The 12,009-nt window shown below is 67.2% G+C and overlaps 1 long non-coding RNA gene across 1 annotated transcript; it reads right to left on the bottom strand.

The window, feature by feature from the left end:
- Nucleotides 1–3,129: 3,129 nt before the first annotated feature.
- LOC308534060 lies at nucleotides 3,130–10,038 on the bottom strand. The gene is made up of 3 exons (XR_013997148.1): nucleotides 9,709–10,038; nucleotides 8,842–8,872; nucleotides 3,130–3,363 (listed from the first exon to the last, which is right to left on the bottom strand). It is a non-coding gene; the product is annotated as an uncharacterized lncRNA (long non-coding RNA).
- Between the last annotated feature and the right edge of the window lie 1,971 nt (nucleotides 10,039–12,009).

Genomic DNA, 12,009 nt, shown 5'->3' with positions numbered 1-12,009 from the left:
GGAGTTTACACCCCGGGGCGGGGGGGGGGGGCTCCGGGGACCGGCAGGTGGAGGGTGGGTGCCTGACGGACAGGTGGTGTTCGGTGGGCGCACAGGGAGGTGGTTGGAGGGAGGGAGGGAGGGCGCGCAGGGAGGTTCAGGAACCTTGACCGGGACCTCAGTGGTACTTCGCTACCCTCTCTGCGCCTGCGGGCCCTGCGCCCGTGTCCGTGCGACCGGACTCGGCGACCTGCTGTGCGGGCTGAGCCGGCGGGGGGGGGGGGGGAGCGGGGAGGGGGGGAGGGGGGCGGGGGAGGGGCGGGAGGCAGCAGCTGAGGGGCGCCCACGTGGAGCGCAGGCAGGGACCGGGCGCAGGTGCACTGGGCACGCGTGGTCGGGCCTGGCAGAAGCCCGCGTGGGGCTCCAGGAGGCGGGGCGAGGGCGCGGCCTGGGACCTCTGGGCAGAGGCGGGCGATGCGGGCAGCCTGCTGGGTGTTGGGGCGCAGCGAGGCGGCTGAGGGATGGGGGGCGGGAGGGCACACGCCTGGCAGCCGCTGTGGGCTTTGATTTTTCCTCCCAGTGCCCGGCGCCATGGAGGGTCCGGTTCTGGACGTGGGTCTGACCACGGGCCCTGGGCGGTGTGGACAGCCCTCAGGGGAGCTGGGGAGGGCCGGGCCGGGCGGGGGGCTGGGGGTGCCCCGACCCCAGGAGGCGGGGCCGTGGGTCGCACCGCCCGGTTCTGCGGAGGAAGCCCAGCGCCTTAAAGCTCCCACGGGGGTTCCCAGGGCAGCTGTGCGGTCGGGGCCGCCGGGCGGGGCGTCCCACGTCACCCTGAGGCCGCGGGCGCCGGTCCCGCTCTGGGGTCTGCACCGGGAGCCCCTTCCCCGGCGCTGGGCGCCCCGCACCCCGCGCGCCCCCTGGCGGCTCCGCGCCGCAATAGCGCCCGCGCCTGGCTGCTGGGGCGGAGGGGGGGCTTCTCCGTGCAAACCCCGCGCCCCCTCTGGACCCTGCACGTGCAGGAGGCAGCCCGCGATGGGGGGGTGGGGGGGCGGGGCGGCGAGCCTGCTGGGGTTTTCATAGATCTGGGACCGGATAGGGCTGACCTCTCTCTCTCTCTCTCTCTCTCTCTCTCTCTCTCTCTCTCTCTCATACTTTTATTTCAGAGAGGAAGGGAAAGGGAGAGAAACATCAATGACGAGAGAACCATGGACCGGCTGCCTCCTGCACGCCCCACCCTGGGGATCGAGCCTGCAACCCGGGCCTGTGCCCTGATGGGGAGTCGAACCGTGACCCCCTGGATCATGGGTGATGCTCACCCACTGAGCCACCCGGCCGGGCTGGAACTGATCTCTTTACCGGGCCCGCACCCGCCTCCTCTCACTCCCTCCAGCCCCTGTGGGAGGCCCCCAGCCCCCGGGAGCTTCACCCCCGAACAGCTCATTCCTGTAGGAGCTATTGTAGGTGGAAATGGTTTCTGAATTTCCTCTTCTCTCCCGAGTTATGTTTTATCTTACTACTGACCACTGGCCAACATTTGATTTTTATTTTATTTATTATTATTATGTTTTTGTTCATCCTCACTCGAGGATATTTTTCCCATTGATTTTAAGAGAGAGAGTTGGGGGGGGGGGACATCTGTAATACTATCAACAATATATTTAAAATTTTTAAAAAGAGAAAGAGTGGAAGGGAGAGAAGGAGAGAGAGAGAGAGAGAGAGATGGATGTGAGAGAGGCACATCGATCGGTTGCCTCCTGCAGGCCCACTACGGGGCCAGGGATTGAACCTGCAACCCAGGCAGGTGCCCTTGACCGGAATCGAACCCAGGACCCTTCAGTCCGCGACTGACACTCTACCCACTGAGCCAAACCGGCCAGGGCTCCTGAGACGCTTTCGGTCTTCGTACTCACCATGGCCGGCGTTTTAGGTTATCCAGTTGCGTATTTTCTGTCTCCTAATGACGATGGAACTTCCAGGAGGGCTGGCGCTGCGATCTGCTGCCACAGGCGCGGCCGGGAAACAGCGCCCGCGCTTGGTGCGGGGTACCCGAGCCCCGGTTTTCTGTGTCACCGTGAAGAGCGCAGCACCAGGCCGCTGGCGGGGGTCTCCTTCCCGGGCACCGTCTGCCGATTGATGTCCACTCGTCGCTTTAATTGTATTTACGGTGGACAGACAGACTCCCTCCCAAGGCGCCGGACGATTCTCCTTTCCACCATCAGCAGGGGAGGGTCCCCAGCCCTTACCCGGACCCCTGGGCCCTGGCGCATCAGCGGCGCCTGCAGCCGGGGCGGGGGCAGCCAGGGAGTCCACCCTTGTCTACCTGGGTCTTTGCTCTTCTGTGAGCGGCTGGTGTACATGTTGTCCGTCTGTCTGTTGGGTTTTATAAGTCGGTTTCTTGTCGTTTCCAAGAGCCCTTTGTATGTGAGAGATGTCCAGCGTTTGTCTGTCTGTATTTTTCCAAATTTATCACGTTCGTGTTGAGTTTGTGTGCGGTATCTTTTTTCACACACAGTGTAATATCTCTATAGAGTCACATACATCTACCTTTTTAAAAACATAGCTTTAGGCCCAGCCAGCCTGGCTCAGTGGTTGAGCGTCACCCTATGAACCAGGAGGTCACGGTTCGATTCCCAGTCAGGGCACAGGCCCGGGTGTGGGCTCCATCCCCAGTGGGGGGCGTGCAGGAGGCAGCCGATCAATGGTTCTCTCTCATCATGGATGTGTCTGTCTCTCTCTCCCTCCCCCTTCCTCTCTGAAATCAGTAAAAATAAATGTAAGAATAGATATAGCTCTAGGACACCCACCTGAGCTCTGACGTCCTCCTCCGCCCTGGCTCACGCGGGCCGAGCCCGTTTGTCCGGTTCCCCAGCTTCCCACGTTCGTGACGCAGCGTGTCTGGTCTGGTCTGGACCCGGCACCCTCTGGCGCGCCCCGGCTGCAGGACCTCCTCTCCTGCGGCCCACCATCCCCGCACAGGGCGGCTGTGTCTAGACCAGCTGTGGGCAAACTACGGCCCGCGGGCCGGATCCGGCCCGTTTGAAATGAATAAAACTAAAAAAAAAAAAAAAAAAAAGACCGTCCCCTTTTATGTAATGATGTTTACTTTGAATTTATATTAGTTCACACAAACACTCCATCCATGCTTTTGTTCCGGCCCTCCGGTCCAGTTTAAGAACCCATTGTGGCCCTCGAGTCAAAAAGTTTGCCCGCCCCTGGTAGACTTTCTGCGCAGCCGTGACCTGCTGGCTCCCCCTGAGCTGGTGCCGGGTTCGCGGGCTCGGCCCACTGCTGCCAAGGCCGTTCTCCGTTCCTCTTTCTCGTCTGGGTCAGGAGTCCCCCGTTTCCTACGGGAATCCGTCCGGAGGCGAGGCCACGTCTGGAGAACTGGATGAAATAAATTAAGAAAAACCGCAGGACCTCCCCTGCGCGTGCGGACAGCCCTGCCCACGGCACCCAGGTCCTCGCGCTGGAGGAGCGTGGTCCCTCCATCGCCTCCAGAGAGAAACATTCGCTCCAGATCGGTGCTGCGGGCCCCTCCCGACCCACGGAGGCGGCGTCCAGCCTGTGGCGCCCGCGGGTCACCAGCACCAGCCACCGTGATGCGTGTGCAACTTGCAACCCAGATGCGGGCGCCGCCTGGACGGGAGAGCGGACCCCGGCCGGGTGTGGACGGGAGAGCGGACCCCGGCCGGGTGTGGACGGGAGAGCGGACCCGGGCCGGGTGTGGACGGGAGAGCGGACCCGGGCCGGGTGTGGACGGGAGAGCGGACCCCGGCCGGGTGTGGACGGGAGAGCGGACCCCGGCCGGGTGTGGACGGGAGAGCGGACCCCGGCCGGGTGTGGACGGGAGAGCGGACCCCGGCCGGGTGTGGACGGGAGAGCGGACCCCGGCCGGGTGTGGACGGGAGAGCGGACCCCGGCCGGGTGTGGATGGGAGAGCGGACCCCGGCCGCTGTGCGTGGTGGGACTCAAGGTGGTTTCTGCAGCCCTGGCCGGTTTGGCTCAGGGGATAGAGCATCAGCCTGCGGACTGAAGGGTCCCAGGTTCAATTCCCGGTCAGGGCACATGTCCTCGACCCCCCGTAGGGGGCGTGCAGGAGGCAGCTGATCAGTGATTCTCCTCGTTGATGTTTCTCCCTCTCCCTTCCTCTCTGAAGTCAATAAAAATATTTTTTAAAAAAAGATGGTTTCAGTATAACAATATCTATAAATGCAGCTGTAACACATTTAAAACATTTGCTGACTTATTAAAATTTCCTAACTAGACAAAGACTATGTCACAGAGGACAGTGAGGCGGAGTGTTAGCAATCTATGTATATAAAAGCCTAAGCGACCATTACGACTGGCCACTATGACATGCACTGACCACCAGGGGGCAGACGCTCAACGCAGGAGCTGCCCCCCTGGTGGTCAGTGCGCTCCCGCAGCCAACCTCCCCTTGGTCCCTCCCCACAGCCGGCCGGCCCTGATCGGTCCCAAGTGGGACTGGGCAAGAGGGCCCGAATAGGCCCCGGTCTCCAGTCAGGCCGAGGGACCCCACCTGTGCACGAATTCGTGCACCCAGCCTCTAGTGTAAAATAAATCTGAGACGTGAAACAAAATGTTCCATTCTGTGAGCCGAAATAAAAAGGCCCTTTGCTGAATAAAAGGTGAGCTCGGTGCGGTAAAAGGCGTTGATGGGGCTTTCGCAGGCCTCTCCGTCACTCTCCGCTAGAGACCTGCCCAGCCCTGGCGGACAGTCCATCAGCCTGTGGACTGAAGGGTCCCAGGTTCGATTCCGGTCAGGGCACATGCCTGGGCTCGATCCCCAGTGTGGGGTGTGCAGGAGCAGCTGATCCATGATTCTCTCTCATCAATGATGTTTCCATCTCTCTCGCCGGCTCCCTTCCTCTCTGACGTTAATTAAAAAAAAAAAAAAAAGTGGGGCAAGTGCCCACACTCAGATCTGGGCCCGGCCACGCTCCCCTCTGGCCATGCTCCCCTCTGGCAGCGCAGAGCCGGGCTGTTGGATGGGGTGTGAGGGAGGTACTGGGCAGGCAGCTCCATGCTGCTTGGGGCGTTGAGGTCAGGGGGCGCTGAGGCCTGGGGGGGGCGCTGAGGCGGGGGGGGGGGCGCTGAGGTGGGGGGGTGCTGAGGTGGGGGGGTGCTGAGGCCTGGGGGGGCGCTGAGGCCTGGGGGGGCGCTGAGGTGGGGGGGCGCTGAGGCCTGGGGGGGCGCTGAGGCCTGGGGGGGCGCTGAGGCCTGGGGGGGCGCTGAGGCCTGGGGCGGCGCTGAGGTCTGGGGGGGGTGTGCTGAGGCCTGGGGGGGTGCTGAGGCCTGGGGGGGCGCTGAGGCCTGGGGGGGGCGCTGAGGCCTGGGGGGGCGCTGAGGCCTGGGGGGGGTGTGCTGAGGCCTGGGGGGGCGCTGAGGCCTGGGGGGGGTGTGCTGAGGCCTGGGGGTGTGCTGAGGCCTGGGGGGGCGCTGAGGCCTGGGGGGGAGGGGCGCTGAGGCCTCTGAGCCGGGAGCAGCGGGGCAGGGGCATGGCTCGTTCCGAGGAAGGGCCACGGAGGCAGGGAGGGTCCCGCAGTCCTTCACCTGCTCCGTGCGCTGCGGGAGCTGGGGCCACGTGGGGGCTGGTATGATGAGCCTGCACCCTGAGCAGAGTTTGAGGGGACAACGGAGGACAACTCCCCCCCCCCCCCGTCACTCAGCACAGGCCAGCCCCCCAGCCCGTGGCCAGGAGTGGGGATCAGAGGGGCCAACGGGGCCTGAATGTGGTTGGAGGGGGGCGGGTTATTGCCCTCCTGGCTCTAGGTTCCCTGGTTTGGGGGGCGTCTGAGAGAGGGCTGGGGGACACAGCCTGGCAGCCCCTCCACTCCGCCCCTGCCCTCGGGCTTCGTGTCCTGGGGCTACTGACTGCCCTGCACAGCCCGGCCCTGGAAGGCTGCGCCCCATCCTCGAGTGAGGGGGGAACCCTGCTGCTGGGCCTCAGCTGGGCGAATAATGGGGCGTGGACCCCACGGGGCGGAGGCTTGGTGGGCCCGGCCCCTGCTGTCTGGGATCACTCGCCTCAGGCTGGGCCTCGGACCAGCAGGCGGAGGGCAGCTGGGCCGCCACTACGATGCGGACGAGGCCGAGGGGGACCTGTCTGGGCCGCTGCCCCAGGTGCCCAGGCAGCAGACACCCCCCCCAAGCCGAGGGCTCCCCAGCGGGGGCCGGGCCCGCCGACCATCCTGCCCTCCCCTGGCCGGACAGGTCCACCCACCCGGGCAGCCGCCCAGGACCCGGGGCCAGGAAGCAGCCCCAGAGCGCGGAGTCCTTGGGCTCCTGGCACAGCTGGCCCGGGCGCACCTCCGGGTGTGCCAGGCGGGCGGACCCCGGGCAGGCAGCACGGCCTCCGGGCCGGTCACCGCTGGCTTCTCCGCCGGGTCCTGCCGTCACCTGTCAGCAGCCAGCGCTGGGGCCGCCACCTCCCGTAGCCACAAAGGGCACGGCTGTGGCCAGAGCATTATTTTTAAATATATTTTTATTGATTTCAGAGAAGAAGGGGGGGAGAGAGAGACATCAGTGATGAGAGGGAATCATGGACCGGCTGCCTCCTGCACGGCCCCCACTGGGGATCGCGCCCGCAGCCTGGCTGGCCGGGAGTCTAACCCTGACCTCCTGGTTCACGGGTCGGCGCTCACCCATTGAGCCACACTGGCCGGGCTGTGGCCAGAGCCTTTAATGCAGGGAGTGAAGCTGGTGACTGAACGCAAACACAGAGGGAAAGGGACAGCGGGTCCCACAGTCCTGCCCCCGGAGGGAGGCCGCGGTGCAGACGCAGACCCTGGCCTGAGTCCCGGACGGCGGGGTATGGGGTTCAGGAGCCGGAGGGAACGTGGCCGATGTCCTGCGGGTGGTCCAGCCCCAGCCCTCCTGGACCTGCAGAGCCCAGAGCTTCAAAGGGCTGCAGGGCCCCGAGATGGGAGTGGGGGGGGGGGAAGCCTCTGCCCCCGACCTTGCTTTTCTCTTCCATTCGTCCCCTGGCCCACTCCCACCCCTGGACGGGGCCTCTACCCACCCCCGCCAGTCCCTGGCACCACCTCAGGCCCCTGCCAGGCCCTGAAGCCAGGTGCCCTCGGCCCCGAGTCCACCAGACCTGCTGGGCTCCCGGCTCCCCTGAGGAATACAGCCCATCTCATCCCCGTTAACACTCCGACTCAGGTAGAGACAAGGGCAGACCGGAACCCAGGTCCAGCTCCCGCCCACAGAGGCCACCCCTGGGACCGGACAGTGAAGCGAGCGAGGGGGCTGTGCCCGTGCCTAGAATTCCAGGTGGTTCTGTGCCAGCCCAGGGGGCTGCCGCGTCGTGCCCACGCGGCTGGGGCCCCCGATGGACGGGCATCCCAGCTGGATGACATCCCACCTGCGCTGGGTGCAGCATGGACGCCGGGGGTGGACGCCAAACTCCTTTGGAAAGCCAACAGGCACTGTCTCCCCACCCCAGCCCCCGGCGCACCCAGCATAACCGGGCTCCAGTCTCCCCACCCCTCGCCTCCTGTGTTGGGGGACTGTGGGCGAGAGCTCCATTCTCAGCGGCACGGATTCGAGTTTCCCCGACGAGGGCATGAGGCACGGCCGGTTTCACTAGCGCTCCGCCATCACTGCCCGTGGCTGCTGCCTCCTCGGGTGGCAGGAGTGGGACTGCTGGTCGCGTGGTCTGTTTCTAGCTTCTGAGGCCCCTCCACGCTGTTCCGCACGGAGGCTGCACCACGGACCTCCCCCCGCAGGGCAGGGGGCCCTCTCCCCACACCCCTGCCAGCACGTCCTTCCATCCTCCCAGGAGCGAGGGGTCTCCCGCGCGCTTTTGGGGTGCGTTTTCCCGCTGACGGGCAGCCTGTGCCTCCTCCCACGTGCTGGTTGGCCATTCGGCCTCTGCTCTGGACCCGTCTATTCAAGTCCTTTCAGACTATTTATTCTTTTTCTTCTTAACTCCCCGCCCCCTGCAGACTATTTGGTCTTTATTTCCACTGATTTCTATTTTTTAATATATTTTTATTGATTTTGGAGATGAAGGAAGAGGGAGAGAGAAACATCAATGATGAGAATCACTGAAATTCTGCCTCCTGCACGCCCCCTACTGGAGATCATGCTACACCCCGGGCATGTGCCCTGACCGGGAACTGAACCATGGCCTCCTGGTTCACAGGTTGATGCTCAACCACTGAGCCACGCCAGCCGAGCTCCGTTGATTTTTAGAGACAGTGGGAGGGAGCGGGAGAGAGAGAGAGAAACATCGATGAGAGAGACACATCAACTGGTTGCCTCCCGCACACGCCCCAACTGGGCCGGAAATCGAGTCGGCAACTGAGGTACGTGCCCTTGACCAGAATCGAACCCAAGACCCGCCAGTCCCCAGGCTGACGCTCTGTCCTGGGCCAAGCCGGCAGGGCTACGCTTTCCGTCTCAATCACAGTCACACTCAGTCTCATGCTGTGCCGGTCCCTGGTGCTCAGCCGTTTATCTCGCACCTGTATTTCCTCCGGACTTTAGACGCGGCTCCGTGGTAGGAACACACCCTGTGCCTTCTCACTGGTGCTGTGCAGTGTATGGGTCCGTTTGGGGGGGCTGTGGCCTCACTCCTCCTGGTCTCCCCTGCAGGTTCCTGGCTGGGTCTACCTCCTTCTCTCTACCCCCCCACCCCCCTCCTTCGTGGCTCCAAGTGCCACCCACACCTGCTCCCCTGGCTCCGAGCTGAACTACCAAACGCTGGCCAGGCCCTCAGCTCTCTCCATCCCTCTGGGTCCAGCTCTGAATGCCCGGTCCCTGCACACCTGCTCTCACCTGTCCCCACTGACAGCAGGGGTCCAGGTGGCCACTGGGCGCCCCCCTCCCCCCCACCTGGAGGAAGGCTGGGTCCTGGCAGGGAAAGCTGCAAAGAAGGAAAACAAATTTTTTGAAGGACCATTTACCACGTGTGGACGAGGGGCTGGAGCAGGTGCTGGGAGCCCTGGGTGGGACTGTCCCAGGGCCCCGGGGAGAGCAGGCCATCCCCCAGCAGGGAGAGCTGGGGAACCCCCCCCCCCTCCACTTCTGAGCTGGAGGCCAAACTCACCCGGAAGCCCTGGGAGTGGAGGGTGGGGCTTGGGGTCCCTGATGCTGCCCTGAGGTCTCGGGGCAAAGGAGGACAAACAGCCGACCCCCTTCCCCTCCTGGCCTCTGGCTGGACGCCTGGCCCTCCGCCCCCAGACCAGCGCTCCCCCACCCCTCCCTGCAGGCCTCGCGCGTCAGACACCTTCCCAGTCCCTGGAATGGGGTCCAAACTCCTCGATCACCGGATCACCGGGCACAGGTCCCTCCCCTGCCGCCCCCCTCCGGTCTTCCCCGTGAGCCCGCAGGCACCCGCCCACGGCCCGCTCCCCCCGGCAGGTGGGGCTCCACACCCAGGTGCTCCCAGGGCAGGGCCTGGCCGGAGGGCAATGCCGGGCGCGGCCGGCGCCGGCGGACGGTGGAGCGTGGCCGGGAGGGGGCGGCAGCTGGCCCGAGGGCAGGGCGGGGTGGACGCGGCCGTGGCCGTGAACGCTCAGGCTTCACCTGCCCAGCCTCCCGGGACCTGCCTCCACTTTCGGGCTCACTTCCCGCAGCGCGATCCCCGGGCCCGGCGCCTCGCACGCCGTCCACGCCCCCGGGGGACCCCCGTCCCGGCTCCCGCGGCACCGGACACCCGCGTCGTAGCGGCCATCGCGGGGCAGAGCCCGGAGAACTCACCCGGGCGCGGCGAGCCCTCCGGCCCCAGCCCACCCCGGCCCCCGGCGGGTCGGGCCCCGGGTCGGCCGGTGGCGTCCCCTACGGCCCTGCATCCCGTCCAGCCGGGGGCGCAGGAGGAAGGTCCGGGAGGGCGGGCGGCCCAAAGGTTAGGCAGGGCCGCGGCTCCCCAGGCGCGGTTAAGCGTTAACCCCGGGCCCGGGGCCAGGACGCGGGCAGCCGGACGCCGGGTTCCCACCGCACCGGGCCGGGCGCAGCCGGGAAGAGGCGGGTCTGCGGGCCGGGGCGGGGGCAGGGCCGGGGGGCGCGGGGGCCGGGGACGCGCTCACCTGGAGCCCGGCCCGGCCCGACCAGAACGCCTGGGGGCGGGGCCAGGGCGGGACGGGCCCGAGGGGGCGTGGTCTGGTCGCGGGGCGGGGCCTGGGGCGAGGGCGGGGCGGGGCGGGCGCCCGCAGACGTCAGGGACCCGCCGCGGGAGGCCGAGGCCGCCGCTCAGCCCGGGCAGCGCCGGGGCTCCGCGCGCGTGCGGGCCGCGCCGGGCAGGTCCTAGGTGGCGGCCCCGGGACCGCGCTCGCCGGCCGGACGGGAGGCCGGGGCCGAGCCGCAGGTAAGACGCGCCGCCTGCGCCCGCGGCGCCCGAGCCTGTGCCGCCCGCACCTGTGCGCCCGGGGGCCACGCGGGCAGGGGTACGGCCGGGGCCGGGGCGGGGGCAGGACCGGCGCCGGGGCCGGGGCCGGGGCCGGGCAGCGATCGGAGTCCCCGCCGGGCCGGACAAAGGCGCGGGTGGGGGCCGCGGGCGCACCTGGCCGGGCCGGTCCCTGCGCTGCGGAGACGGCCCAGGTCTGCGCCAGGCTGGGCGGGGCCGCCGGGCGCGTCTCCGCGGCCTGGGAAGGGGCGCGGGCCCGGCACCAGCTCGCCATGGCCGCCCGGGAGCGCTGATTCAGGAGCAGGCGCCCTCCTCCCTCCCCCTCCGGCCCGCGCTCCCGCCGCCGCCTCCCGGCTGGTCTCTCTGCTCCCGCGTCCCTCCCCGTGCCCTCCTCCTCCCCTCCGTCTCCTGATTTCCCTTCGCCGCCGCCGTCTCTCTGCCGTCCCTGCCTCCTCTCCACGCCCGTCCCGGCCTCCGTCCGTCTGCTCCTTCCAGCCGCCCGCCCGGCCCCTCCCGGCCCCTGTCCCTCGCCTTTCCCAGCCCCAGAGCCTGTACCTCCGCCTCCCCCCCCCACCCCCGCCCCCGGCGGTGGCTCTCTGGCTGGGGGGCCAGGGGACACGTTTGGGGTGTTTATTATTCCCTCCTAGCAACGCGGCTGCCCAGCCTGGAAGCGGGGGCAGGCTGTTGGGGAGCATCCATGGCCCGGGGGCCTGGGCCTTTAGGACGCGCTGGGTGGCAGAGCACCCGGCTCCCAGGCAGCGTGGCTGGGCCGGGGTTGGGCCTCCCTTGGCCACACGCAAAGGCTGTGGCCTCCTCTGGGTGGGGTCTCTGCCTCCTGCCCATCGTGGGCAGGTGGTGGCAGGTGTGGGACCCCCAGGGGTAGGGGCTGAGGGCCGGAAAGCAATGATGGGCTGGGGGTGCCCCCACGGCCTGAAGGGGTTTCTGAGGAGTTGGGGCTGTGGAGGCCTCCGAGGACTGAAGGGGCCTGGGTGGTGCCCGCCCCTTGGTCTCCAGTGGCAGCCCCCGTGGGCCCTGGGGACGTGCCGGGGGCCCAGGGCGACAGGACTCTGACCGACGGAGCTGCCTTCTCCTGGGGCGAAGTGTCCACATCCTCAGATCTGCCTGCCCAGCAGCATGAGGGTATGGGACACTCGGTCCCTTGGCCTTCACAGCTGGGTGGGGCCTGGTGTTGGCCTGGTCCACTGCCCGCCTGGGAGGTAGCAGAGGCCTCTGGGTGCGGGCCTGCAGGGACAGGGACGGGACTGGACCTCCATGATGGGGGCCTGCAGGGACAGGGACGGGACTGGACCTCCATGATGGGGGCCTGCAGGGACAGGGACGGGACTGGACCTCCATGGTGCGGGCCTGCAGGGACAGGGACGGGACTGGACCTCCATGGTGCGGGCCTGCAGGGACAGGGACAGGGCCTGGGACCTCCATGGTGCGGGCCTGCAGGGACAGGGACAGGGCCTGGGACCTCCATGGTGCGGGCCTGCAGGGACGGGGACAGGGCCTGGGACCTCCACGGTGCCGGCACCAGCAGCTCCCCGGTCACTGACTCAGCTCCTAGCGAGTTTCCGCCTGTTCTGCACACGGGTCAGGCCGTGGACGTGGGACCCCTGTGCCGGGTCCTGAACTCAGGCTGGGCCTCAGGGCTC

This window comes from Myotis nattereri (genome assembly GCF_964212035.1).
Source record: "Myotis nattereri genome assembly, chromosome: 1".
NCBI classification, from domain to species: Eukaryota; Metazoa; Chordata; class Mammalia; order Chiroptera; family Vespertilionidae; genus Myotis; species Myotis nattereri.
The sequence above is the reverse complement of the archived record's forward strand: the minus strand, read 5'-3'. Positions and strand labels throughout refer to the sequence as shown.